At 39.4% G+C, this 12,318-nt stretch overlaps 2 long non-coding RNA genes across 2 annotated transcripts; both read left to right on the forward strand.

Moving 5' to 3' along the window:
- The first annotated feature begins 3,245 nt into the window (after window positions 1-3,245).
- On the forward strand, window positions 3,246-5,662 carry LOC148212973 (uncharacterized). The gene is made up of 2 exons (XR_015789187.1): window positions 3,246-4,111; window positions 5,222-5,662. It is a non-coding gene; the product is annotated as an uncharacterized LOC148212973 (long non-coding RNA).
- A 1,426-nt stretch (window positions 5,663-7,088) lies between these two features.
- On the forward strand, window positions 7,089-9,424 carry LOC148212974 (uncharacterized). Its single transcript, XR_015789242.1, has 2 exons — window positions 7,089-7,863; window positions 9,131-9,424. It is a non-coding gene; the product is annotated as an uncharacterized LOC148212974 (long non-coding RNA).
- Window positions 9,425-12,318: the final 2,894 nt, after the last annotated feature.

The raw sequence follows: 12,318 nt of genomic DNA on the forward strand, positions 1-12,318 counted from the left end.
CAATATTTCTAAAACCTGTCGCAATACTCCATTGCGACATATAAGGACCTCACCTAAAATTTGTTGACCAGTTCTAGTACTCTTGCGTCAACAGGAGGATGAAAACCCAACCACATATTCGTGAAGCAAAAGTAGGACGATGACTTAAAAACCTATATGGCCCGTTTCACCATGGAACGTCAACGAATGTCTAACTGCAACGAAAGTATGCCACGATGGGCGCTGTCACACGAGATAAAGGATAGAACATTATTCTGCTTGCTAGAGGAGTTTCCGACATAAATCATGGCCGAGCTCATTGCCTGAATCCAGAGACACATTGATGGAGAGGAACTGCTTGAAGCACAGTCACTGTGTGTAACGCCCCCAAATTTGACTAACTCACATGGAGACATTACTAACCCTACACGCTCCAAACTTTCTCGTAGAGCAAAAAGGTCACTAATCGAACCTAGAAAATTCAGCTTTATTTTTTTTATTTGTTCAACCTAAACCTGTGAACACTTATCTTATCAAATAAAAGGAACAACTTGTCCCCCGTGGACAAGTGACAGATAACTCTCCTGTTAAAGTCAAAGCAATGGTAAATCGAGAAAATGACAGTAGACAGAAAACCTGTTCAACACAAGCATGACCATCCAAAATAATAACAAATCAACTAAGTAAATAAATCCACCATGCTACCATTGCGCCACTCTGACGGTAACACAAAAACCAAATCGTTAGTTAATCAATGCTTCAACATTTCCAAGTTAACAAATCCAATAACTTTAAACAAACTCCTTAAGCTGCTCAACGAAACCCAAGGCCTAACCTTTATAAGAGGCCATGCTTTAAAAAGGGTCAACTAAAACATTCTGATAACTCCATGAACTTTATACAAGCTAAAGTGCAAAACAGAGGACAATAACTTATCCAACAAGAACTCCTAACAACCTAGTGTAAACAAGTTAAAAGTAAACGAAAGCTAACTATGGTCATTCTTCTCGAGTCACCTCCGCACCATCACTATGATCATAAACCTGATTTTCACCCGAAAAAACAATAATTGTAGGGGGGGGGGGTGAGTATAAAAAACTTCGTAAGTAGCCCTCTCTAACTATGCACAATTACTATGTCTCTCGGTCGAGAATCTAGATTGTGGGATCCAAGTGTAAGGGATTGAGAGAGTAAGAGAGTTAAGACATTTTTTTAGTCTCTTATTTTTAGGGTTCAGCTTATTGTTATATTTATTGGGAGGGAAAATCCTAAGACCATTAGGATATCTTATCCTTTTGGATATAAATTATCTTGTCTTGAATCTAGGGTAAATCTCAAGACCATCATCATATCTTATACTTTTTGTTTAATTAATAATAAACAAATTAATTAAATCAATTAACTATTAATTAATTAATTTAATAAATTTAATTAACAATTATTAATCTAATTAATAATTGATTAATTTAAATCCCAATATTAATTAAATAAATAAATAATTAAGTTAGAATGCCTTGTACGCCGTTATTGTTTATTTAAATTGAATGGAAATTACTCATTTTATGTTTTTGTGCATTTTCTTTCCTTTAATTATCCACTAAGTTATTTATCGACCTCTCTGTGCGATGCTTTCGTCAAATGATTTGATTTTCGAACATACTCGGGATTTGACCAGATTGCGCCTGGCGTAATTTTGGGTTGCTATCTAAAAAATTGTTTTTACGTCTTTTTTTCATTTGGCCGGTGAGAAATTGATTTGTGCAACAAAGCCCAACTCTGAGAAGAGTGAGTTAGGTAAAATAATAGGAGACCAATATGAGATGTAACTTAGACATAAGCGCATAAAACACGGCCATAGACATAGGTCCTCTGACCCATAAATGAAAATGAGTTGATAAATATTATCTAGGATTGTAATCACACATAGAAGTATGATTGTAGGTTACCCTAGCATCTGCAGCAACCAAAAGCGGTTCGTGAAAGAGTAGAACTCATGTTCCCAAGATTTAGCCAAATAGTAGTAGGTGTATTTTCCCCAAAGTGTGTATCTTCCATACTTTTCCATCAAAACTAAGGTAGGAAGAAGAGAGATTGTGTTTTATTAAGTTGCTTGATATTTGAAACCCCAAACAACAACATTTTATCTCTATTTTCTTCATAAACCACAATTGAATTATGATTCATTCACTTCTGTAAAACTATTTTGAAAAGCAGAAGTACCTGAGGATTCGACCATTGATTACTCCCAAGTATTACTTGTGACCTTGTACACTTGCACGTGTCTCTTATCTTTTGAAGGTAGAGAAAGTCCCAACAGCTTGCGTGGGGACCTAATGGACCTACAGATTAGAAGCTCTAACGATACGAGCTTAATTGATTGAACTCATTAACGGAATTAACCAATATTCGTTAACTGATGGTCACCTCACTAAAGACCGGCATCTGCACTCTTCTAACTACATAATATTTTTGTGTCGACGGACGTACAACCATTAACGGCAAGTCAATCCTTCAAGAGTGCTCGTAACTTTAGCTGGGTCAAACTAACGTTTTACCCCTGAGTTACATCTTGCTCCTTACATACTATTGCTCCTCTAATCAACGACCCGATTATGGTCCGGCCAATAACAAGAAGTCTCCCTCAGGCTAGTGAGAGGGTGGGGCCTCTTGTTCAAGTCCCCGAGTCAGCACTTAAGAGAACACTCATCTACTTACCCAAAAGTCGGGAATGAGTGAATTAAATCTTGTGTAGTTATATTCCCAGCTCCCCATTCGGTCTCGTCCCCAAAATGGTACGATTATTGAGTCGGCAACTTGAGTCACTTTCACTCATACAAATCAAAGGACGATCCCTTATAGGCAGTCCATAACTTGCTCAAGATTAAGATTGTAATGCCCTGCATTCTTTGGCTAGTTTATTTTTAAGATTTAAATTGTGCCTTTGGATTTTATCCTAAGTTGTTAATTTAATTATTAGATTTTCTAAATTCAGTGATCTATTTTTGGATAAATTAGAATGTAAGTTCAAGTTCGTTGATTTAAGATAAATTAAGTTTTCGAATTTTTGAGAGATAATCTAATTAAATCTTAATTCAAAGTTTTGGAAATTTAATCTTTCCTTTTGAATTTTATTCTTTGAGTTTTAGAATTTAATGATTTTCTTAAATCCCTTCCCAAATATATTTATTTTTTTAGAATTTTAAATTGGGTTTTTAATTTTGGGGAAAGAGTAAGAAACCCCATTCCTTATTTTCTAAAGTCTTTAGCATATTTTTGTTTAACAACCTTATTTTTATTTTTGATAAAAAGAAGTGAAAAGAAAAGAAATAGACAAAAAAAAATGATAGCCCTAATAGCCCTAATTAATCATCTCTTTCCCTTCCCCCTCTTATTCTTCCCTTACCCAACCGCCACCCTCCAGCCCTCCTTCTCCAGCAATACCGTGCTCTTTTCCGCTGATCTCCCAGTCGAACGGCGACACGATCCTCGATGGGCTGCAACTTTCTCGGTAGTGGTTCGATTGCAATAAAGTCCCATATCTGGAGCAGCGCGAGGTTGTTCAATGTCAAACGGCTAATTACGAGCCCATCAGCGGTGCGTCTTGCGTCTGGTGCACCAGCGACTGACACTATTTTTTAGCGATTCTATCGTCCGCAGCCCGACTATATTAGATCTGCGATGGCGCGAAGTTGGAACTTCCTCCGGCGACATGTTCGAGTAGCTCCGGCGTGGCCACATACTGCAGCAACCTTCCCACGATGCTACGACACTTCGGTGACCCACGAACCTGAGGCCAGCACGTGAACCGACGTCTCCGAGAACCTGTTTTGCGATCCAAAAGCAAACAGTAGTAGATTCACGAAGATTTCTTTGTTTTGGTGACATTCGGCGGTGACCCACAACCAAACGAAGCTCAATTTATCATACCCACCCTTGTACGAAGCCGAAGCCGATTTGTGATACACACCCCTTTCAGCATCGTTTCGGCGTTGACCCGTCCCTATTCAGACTCAATTTAGTGCTACCCACCCCTGCGACGTCAGACCAGCAAGCCCGAACCCCTTCGGCGTCACTTCTACAGTTTCGAACCTCTTCGGGAGTGACCCACTCTTAACTCAAGTGGTTTCGGCGTGTAATAACTCACCTAATTTTAGTTTCGTTTCAATTAAGGTGTTTTGAAGTTGTTTCTAACCCAAGTTAGGTTGTTTTTGGATTTAGAAACCCTTCACAGAGTTTAGTAGCATGTCAGTGACCCTTGTTGTAACTAGTTTCTTACTTGAGGGGATTGTTTGTTGTGTGTTGCTATGAACGGATTGTTTGCTTGTGTGCCTATTAGTGTTGTTGCATGATTGCTTGCGGTTGATACTACCTTATACATATTGATATTATTATATTGAGAGCTGGGTGTGTTCTAACTGTTATGAAAATTTGTTTGAGTGTTGGATGTGTTTCTGGATTATTGATACTTATATTAATCTATACTTATGTTCAAAAAAGCATACTGAGTTTTTTTTGTGAGAATTACTATATTGTGAAAGCAGGTTGACATATTGTTTTCGTTCTTAGCAAGTTGTTTATGTTGTGGAATCATGCTGGGCTATTATTAGCTGAACATTCATTCCTATGTTGCATGTTGATCTCATTGTGAGTGAATATTTGATGGGTCATTACTTAGAAGCATGTAGGACCCTGGTGAGAGTTTCAGAAAGTAATGAAGTGAATGGGTGAGTATCAGGGCCAGGGGGCAGATACGTCACTAGTTGGGTATCGAGGCTCTGGGTAAAAAGGTTGGGTGTCGATACGCCAATTCTGGATAAAGATGAGTGTCGATGCCTTAGTTATGCAAGGTTAGGGGTCGGTGCAACAGTTCGAGGCCTTGGCTATGCGTGGTCAAGGGTCGAACGCCAAGTGCTATAGAGAAGCGTTGATGTCTTGGCTATGCGTGGTCAGGGGTCAGTATGACTCAAAAGAGTAAGTCTTGGAGGTAAAGGACAGAGAACTACTAAGTCTAGAGAAGTATCGTTGCCTTGGCCATGCGTGGTTAGGGGTCGGTACGACTCGAAGGAGTAAGTCTTCGAGAAACAGGAAAGCAAACTAATAAGTTGAGGTGCGAGGTTGAGTTCGGCATGTAGGTTGCATGTTTATATATGTTTATATTTTTATTATGGAAAGCATGATGATGTGTTATGCATATCGTTGGAACTTTATGTGATAAGCATGTTGTTTATACGTGATCCTTCAGGTAAAGGCTGCTTACTGGGTATCGTGGTTGTACACATCCCTCTTTTTCCCCTCAGATTTTGTAAGCACGAGCTAACTCTTTAGAATGGTGATGGCGAGGAAGAGACTCGAGAAAAAAGACCATGGCTAGCTTTCGTTTCGTTTTATTGAGTTTATGATAGATTGATAGGAGCTTATCTTGCTCTAATAATGTATTCTATTTAGACACTGATTGTGCGAGTTCAGGTTGTTTTCTGATGTTTTAGGTCGTTTTACTCCCTAGCTTGGTTGTGTTACAGTTAGGTCGTTTGTTTAGCTTGTGAATTTAATTTAAGCTGGATTTGTTCCTTATTTCGTTGCTTATAAAAGTTTGTAACTTTATTGAATTCCATATGTTGGCTAGCTTGTTTAAACTCTTGTAAGTGTTATTAATCAGAGTAGCACAGTGGGAGCGTTGTGAGAATTCGTCATAGTTTGTATTGTTAGTGTTTTAATTCTCCAATACGAGTCGTACTTTTTAGGTGGTTTTAGTAACGATCCCCATTTGGATGTTCAAAATCCTGGGGCGTTACAAAGATCGAGTTACCTGGTCATCCTATGAGATAACAATCTATTGACTAACGGTGTTAAGAGCAATGATTAATTGTTTTGCGGTCCGGTCTTGTACAAACTCAGTGTATAGGTTATCCCAACTCGTATGTCGCTACACGAACAGGCTAGATAAAGTCGTTTGTAATTATTACAAAGCGGGTCGTATCCAGAGTGTTACCAGGATGAGGTACCCAACCTTATTTATGTACTATATACCATTTAGGTTAGTACTGGAACATTATCCACGCATATGTCGAACAGATACTGTATATATACTGTATATCAAAAATATACCATGTATATTAAATATATATTATATATCAAATATATATTGTTTCAGTTACATTAAATAACATTGGATCTTAGTTTATTGGAATACGAGTAATGCAATGAAATAATAAGATAACTATTTGTTGAATAAATAATTTGTTCATAAATTACAAATACACGAGCTAAGGGCACCAAACCCAACAATCTCCCACTTGTCCGGAAGTGAGTGGGATATACAAGTATTAAAATACTAGGGCATACAATATACCCAATAACATCTCCCACTTGCCCTAGACTAAGACTAAATGACACATGTCTCGTAAACCTAGACTTTTTAAATGACCCTCAAACACTTTAGCCCTGATAACCTTTGTAAACAGATCAGCAATGTTGTGCTTCGAAGTGATATTATTGATGATCACATCTCCTCGTTTCACTATCTCTCGTATAAGGTGGTACTTCATCTTGATATGCTTACCCCTCTTGCGGCTTCGAGGTTCTTTAGAATTGGCCACAACACCACTGTTATCACAATAAAGTGTGATGGGCAAATTCATGTTTAGAATGACTTCCAAATCAGTTAAGAACTTCTTAAGCTCGTTTATTTTACTGCTTCACAAGCCCTAACTGTAACGCCCCGCGTTCTTTGGCTCGTTTATTTTAAGACATAAATAGTGTGTTTGGATTTTTCCCCTAAGGTGATAATTTAAGTTCTTGGATTTTGTAGATTTTAGAGCTCTAATTTTTGGTAAGTTAGAATTTAAATTAGAATTCAAGTTTAATTTTGTTGGGTTGAGATAAATTATGTTTTCGAGTTTTGTAGGAGACTTTTAATTAAATCTTAGATCAAAGGTTTTTGGGAAATCTGATTCTTACTTTTTCGGATTTAATTATTGGGTTTTAAAGTTCAAGAAAATTATTTTATTTTGGGTTGTTGTCGGTTTCATTTTAAGTATTAAAATATAATTTTGGGCTTATTATTTTGGCCTGTTAGTTTTATTTAGTTTGGCCTCCTTAAAATTTGAGAACTAAGGTTTTTGGTCTAAAAACAAGGTAAGTGAATAAGGAAAATAAAATAAGTAAATAAAACAAAAAAAACCCTAAATCTATCTTATTCTCCCTTCCTCTGCCTCAGCCGCCTACCCACCCCCCCTCTTGTGGTTTCATTCTCGCCGGCTAGTACCTCCCTCCGGCGGTCATTCACAAGCAGCGGCGGCACTATTTTCCAGCAACCGCCGGCGGCACTCGACGAACCAACAGTGACAGCGCACAACGGCTCTGACAGCGCAAGCTTCATCCTTCGGTGTTCAACAGGAGCTATGATCAGCCCAGATCTTCGGTTCTTCAGCGTGGATAGACTGGCAGCAGCGGATTTGGTTTCTGCATCTTCGAGCAGTCTCACGAACAACAAGTTGTCGCAGCTTCTCCCCGTGCGGCGGCGCGACCCACCACCAGACTAGAAACATCCTCCTCTGCGGCAGTTAGCAGCGTTGACCAGTAGAATTTGCGGTGGCATGAGGTTGCAACGAACCAGGAAGGGTGTTTTTAGGTAGACTGGTGCATAACAGTAGAGAATAGTGCTCCATCGACCCGGAACAGCTAAGTTTCGTGAAGCCAGTGGGTTTCGTGACATTGTCTCTACCTTTTGGCGACATTCGACACTTACCCACTTAGGTTTGAAGCTTGACTTGAGTTACCCATCGCTTTTCGACATCAGACCAGCAAGTTCGAGTCTTTTCGAACTACGTTTTCAAGTATCGGCTCCTTCAACGTTGACCCACTTCTAACCGCATTCGTTTTAAGGTGAGTTAGTTGGTAACTACTCGTAAATTTAGTTTCGATGTAATTAAAGTGATTACTAACACAAGTTAGTTGTTTTTGGATTTAGTAACCGTTCGGCGGAACTTAGGGGCATAGAACCTTGTGTAATTAGTTCTTATTTGGGGGATGTTTGTTGTTTGAATATGTATGAGTTATTTGGTTCTTTCGTTGTGTTTATTATTCATTAACATGTAAGTTGATTGCCTCTTTGTGAATACTGGCTAATGATTATAAGTAGTTTGAATGAAATCATGTTGGTTCTGGTTGTTTAAACTGATTTGCTTTCGTTATTGGATTTGATGCTTAGTGGTGTTTATATAAGCATTATGGATTATGAATGGTTTCATCGTTGTATGGTTGTGTTCATAAAAGCATATTGAAATAATGTTGGACAAATCTGTTGTTTTGTGCATGCATGTTGGACACGTCGTTTCATTATTAGCTGTTTTTGGTTATGGATGCATGCTGGTTTTATTGAGAGTTGTGTGCTGTATGGATCATGGCCTAGAAAGCATGTTGTAGGACTCTAGTGAGAGTTTGGTTCTGTAATGAAGCGAATGGGTGAGTATCAAGGCCAGGAGGTGATACGTCACTAGTTGGGTGCCGAGCCTCCAGGTACAAAGGTCGAGGATCGATACGCCAATTTTGGATAAAGATGAGTGTTGAGGCCTTAACTATGCGTGGTTAGAGGTCGACGCAATGAGTCTTAGTGGAAGGCAAGCATTGGAGCCTTGAGATAGAAGGACAAGGGCCAATAGCTTGCGAAGTCATCAATGCCTTAACTATGCGTGGTCAGGGGTGGGTGCAACAGTTCGAGCCCTTGGCTATGCGTGGTCAAGGATCGAACGCCAAGCGCTATAGAAAAGTGTCGATGCCTTCGCTATGCGTGGTCATGGGTCGGTACGACTCGAAGGAGTAAGTCTTGGAGGTAAAGAAAAGAGAATTAGTGAGTTTAAAGAATCTTGACGCCTTGGCTATGCGTGGTCAGGGGTCAGTACGACTCAAAGGAGAAAGTCATGGAGAAACAGGAAAGAGAAGTAGTGAGTTGAGATGTGATGATGGGTTATGCATGTAGGTTGCATGTTTGGACATGTATTTATTTTTTTATTATGTAAAGCATGGCGAATTGATAAACATGTCATTTGAACTTTTTGTGAAGCATGTTATTTGTGCGTGGCCTTCAAGTATGGACTGCTTACTAGGTACCGTGGTTGTACTCACCCCTTCTTTTTCCCTCCAAATTTTGCAGGTAACGAGGTCACTCACGGGAATGGTGATTGCGAGGGGGAGACTTGACCAGAGAGACCATATTTAGTGCTGCGTTATATTTTTTTGTTTCGTTTTGGATAGGATAGTTGGAGTGTTACTTTCTAGTATGAGTTGTTGCTTGGATACTGGATTAGTTTGTTTAGTTTCCTACTAAAAGAATGCTTTAAAGTTGTCGGTTTACAATTTTGAGAACTCTAGTTTTGATTATTTGTTCAAGTTATGAGCATTTGAACTTTTGAGATTGACATTAATTAGATGAGTAGCTTTTGTTCCATTGCCATTCGAGTATTTAAGTTTATCTCAGTGGATAGGTTATATTGGTAAAAATGTTGATTGAGTTGCTTTAATTAATGTTGGACAAAATGTAGTTATTCTCTGTTGATGGTGTTGAGTGAATAGCGGGTTTTTAGTAACGTGCCCTTTTTGCGTTGTTTGAAATTTGGGGGTGTTACACTAACGTATTAAGCCTCCATGGTGGAGTATGAGATACATCCTCGTTTGATGCTTCGCCAAACTATTGCTCCTTCGTTAAGAGTGACTACTGACCTCGATGTGGATGTCTTAGAATCCTTGTCTGGTTGGAAGTCAGAATCAATGTATCCTGTAAGGATCAAATCCTTAGAGCCATATACGAGCTTGTAGTCCCTCGTTCTCCTATGATACTTGATGATTCCCTTAAGAGCAGTCCACTGATCATATCCTGGGTTGGATTGATACCTACCAACCATCTCTACTGCCCACTATCGAAGCAATAAATATTTATAATATTAAACAAACATTGTTTACAATAGTACAAAAAGAAAATACAAAGTAAAATTAAACAACTTAAACCTATTCTAAATGGTCCCAATATCAACAGCCTAAACATGAAAAGAAGTTTCATCATCAAGTCCTTCATGAAACTTTATCAAATTTCAAAAAGCTTTCGATAGAGAAATCGAACGAACCTGAAAAAATAAATGACAAATAAACTTACGTGAATAAAATAGTTAACCTATTTCTAAAAATAAATTTAATAGTCATAAAAATGTCTAATCACCCCACTTGCCATGAACTCAAACTAAGCATTCAAAGTTAACATATGACATAAAATCACCACTTCCATTCAAAGTTAACAAACTTCCATTCTAACTCAGTCCACATATCATCAACTCAAACTAAGCATTCAAACTTTCATTTTATATAACTCATTTTTCACAAACTAAAGGAAAAGTACAAGAGCACCCCTCCCTAAGCACTTTAATCCAAAGTCAATAAAAATTCATTAAAACAAATTTCAAATTCACAAAAGCTATTCTCACTAAGTCTTAAAAACATGCACACACGCTATATCACCAAATCACATCAAATTCAACAAAGTTATCAAAAAACACTTCAAATCAAACTAAAAGAAAAGTACATATAAGATGACCCCCCCCCCCCCCCCCCCCCCCCCCCCCCGACACTTCCCTTAAAAGAAACTTCAAATGGCTATCATAATTACAGGATAGCCAAATTTACAGTCATTGAATTGTAATAACGCTCAATGTGGATGTACCTATTTGGACAAGCTGGCTCCACCAGAACGAGTCATAAACTCTAGCATCATTGATCTCAAATCTGTCATTTCACCGCGTAGACTCGTAATATCATAATATTTTTGTGAGAGTGATATGCGACAACCCAAGAGTATTGGACTACTCGAGCCACAAGCCACTTAGACCCAATCGTATAGATGGTTTCAACCAGAAAGACTAAGAGTTAGAGGGATTGCCTTTGCAGTCGTTACCTTGAGCAAACAGAATACTTATGCTCGAGGTCTGAAACACTGAACGAGTTTGGTGACCAATAAAACAAGCATGTTCTGAGGGGTAAAATACGAAAACCTGAGTTCAACCACACAAAGGGATTCTGTATTTTGGGGAAAATACTCTACGATTTTGTTGATTCAAAACTGAGATGGCTCTAACATGAGGTGGTACATGCCTCTTTATAGGCTAAGGCCCCCAACCTTTTTACAAAAATATGTTAAATAAAATAAAACATTAAATCTAAAGGAAAGTAAAATTAAAAAACAATCCTTACCAAAAATTGAAAATACTCGCTAAAACTGGGAGCAAATAAAATAAAATCAAGGATATTACCTAAAGTGTTCTTGTAACAAATTAGGAAAATATTTCCTAAAATGTTCTAAGAGTGGACGACAAGGAACGGTCAGGCGGGTGCCCATGGGGCAGGCGGTGGCGTGCGCGCAAGGAGGTAGAAGCAAGAGGTTGTGCGCATAGCTGATGGAAGGGAGTTGGGGGTGCCGGTAGTGTGCGCGGGCAAGTTGGCGGCGTGCAAGGGACGTTGGGGGCGCAAGCGAGACGAGGCGTGCGCTGGCAAGATTGGGGAGCGCTGGCGTGGGCGATCGACATGGATGCTTATGCGTTAGCACGACGTGTGCGTAGGCGTGCGGTAGGGGGTGCGCAGCGACAGAGGTGCGTAGGTGTGGTACGGTACACAGCTGGCGGGCGCGAGCTGGCGTCTGGTTGGGTGCGTGCATGTCGTGCGGTTGGATGGTGTGTGCGGTAGGGGTGCCTAGTAGGCTGTTGGCAGGCGTGGGCAAGGTCGTGCGAAAGGAGGCGCATGGCGTGAAGCGTACGGACTGTAGGGCGTGCGTATGCACGATGGCGCTCGCGCTGTGGATGTTGTGACTGGAGGCTCGTGAGGTAGAGCTATGCGCGCAATGCGGATGCACGAGACTCGTGGGTAGGGGTGCAAGAAAAAACCGACCAAACCGTTTAAACAGAAACAACCCACCGAAACCGATGACGTTTCGGTTTCAGGACGGTTCAGTTCCGATTTTGGTTTAGTCCATGCTTAAAACCAATGTTAATTAGTCGGCTTCGGGTTCATCTTGCACAAACCATTTAAAACCTAAGCCGACCGACAATAATAACCTCCTGACATTTAAAAATAATAATAAGAAAAAAATAAGACTAAAATGCACGCATCCCCACACTTTGTATTGATTAGTTTTGACCAAACTAAATAAAAAGCTTCACTTGAGCCGCCCTAGGCCTAACACATCAATCTCATAACTTTATTCTTATTAAATAAAAGAAAAAAATCACATCACATTAATTACTCCTTGGTTAAACAAAAATAATAATAAAAAATACTTCTCCAAAGTCCCACGTAACTTCT

Source organism: Momordica charantia, assembly GCF_013281855.1.
Source record: "Momordica charantia cultivar OHB3-1 chromosome 2 unlocalized genomic scaffold, Mcharantia_2.0 BLBB01000002.1, whole genome shotgun sequence".
NCBI classification, from domain to species: Eukaryota; Viridiplantae; Streptophyta; class Magnoliopsida; order Cucurbitales; family Cucurbitaceae; genus Momordica; species Momordica charantia.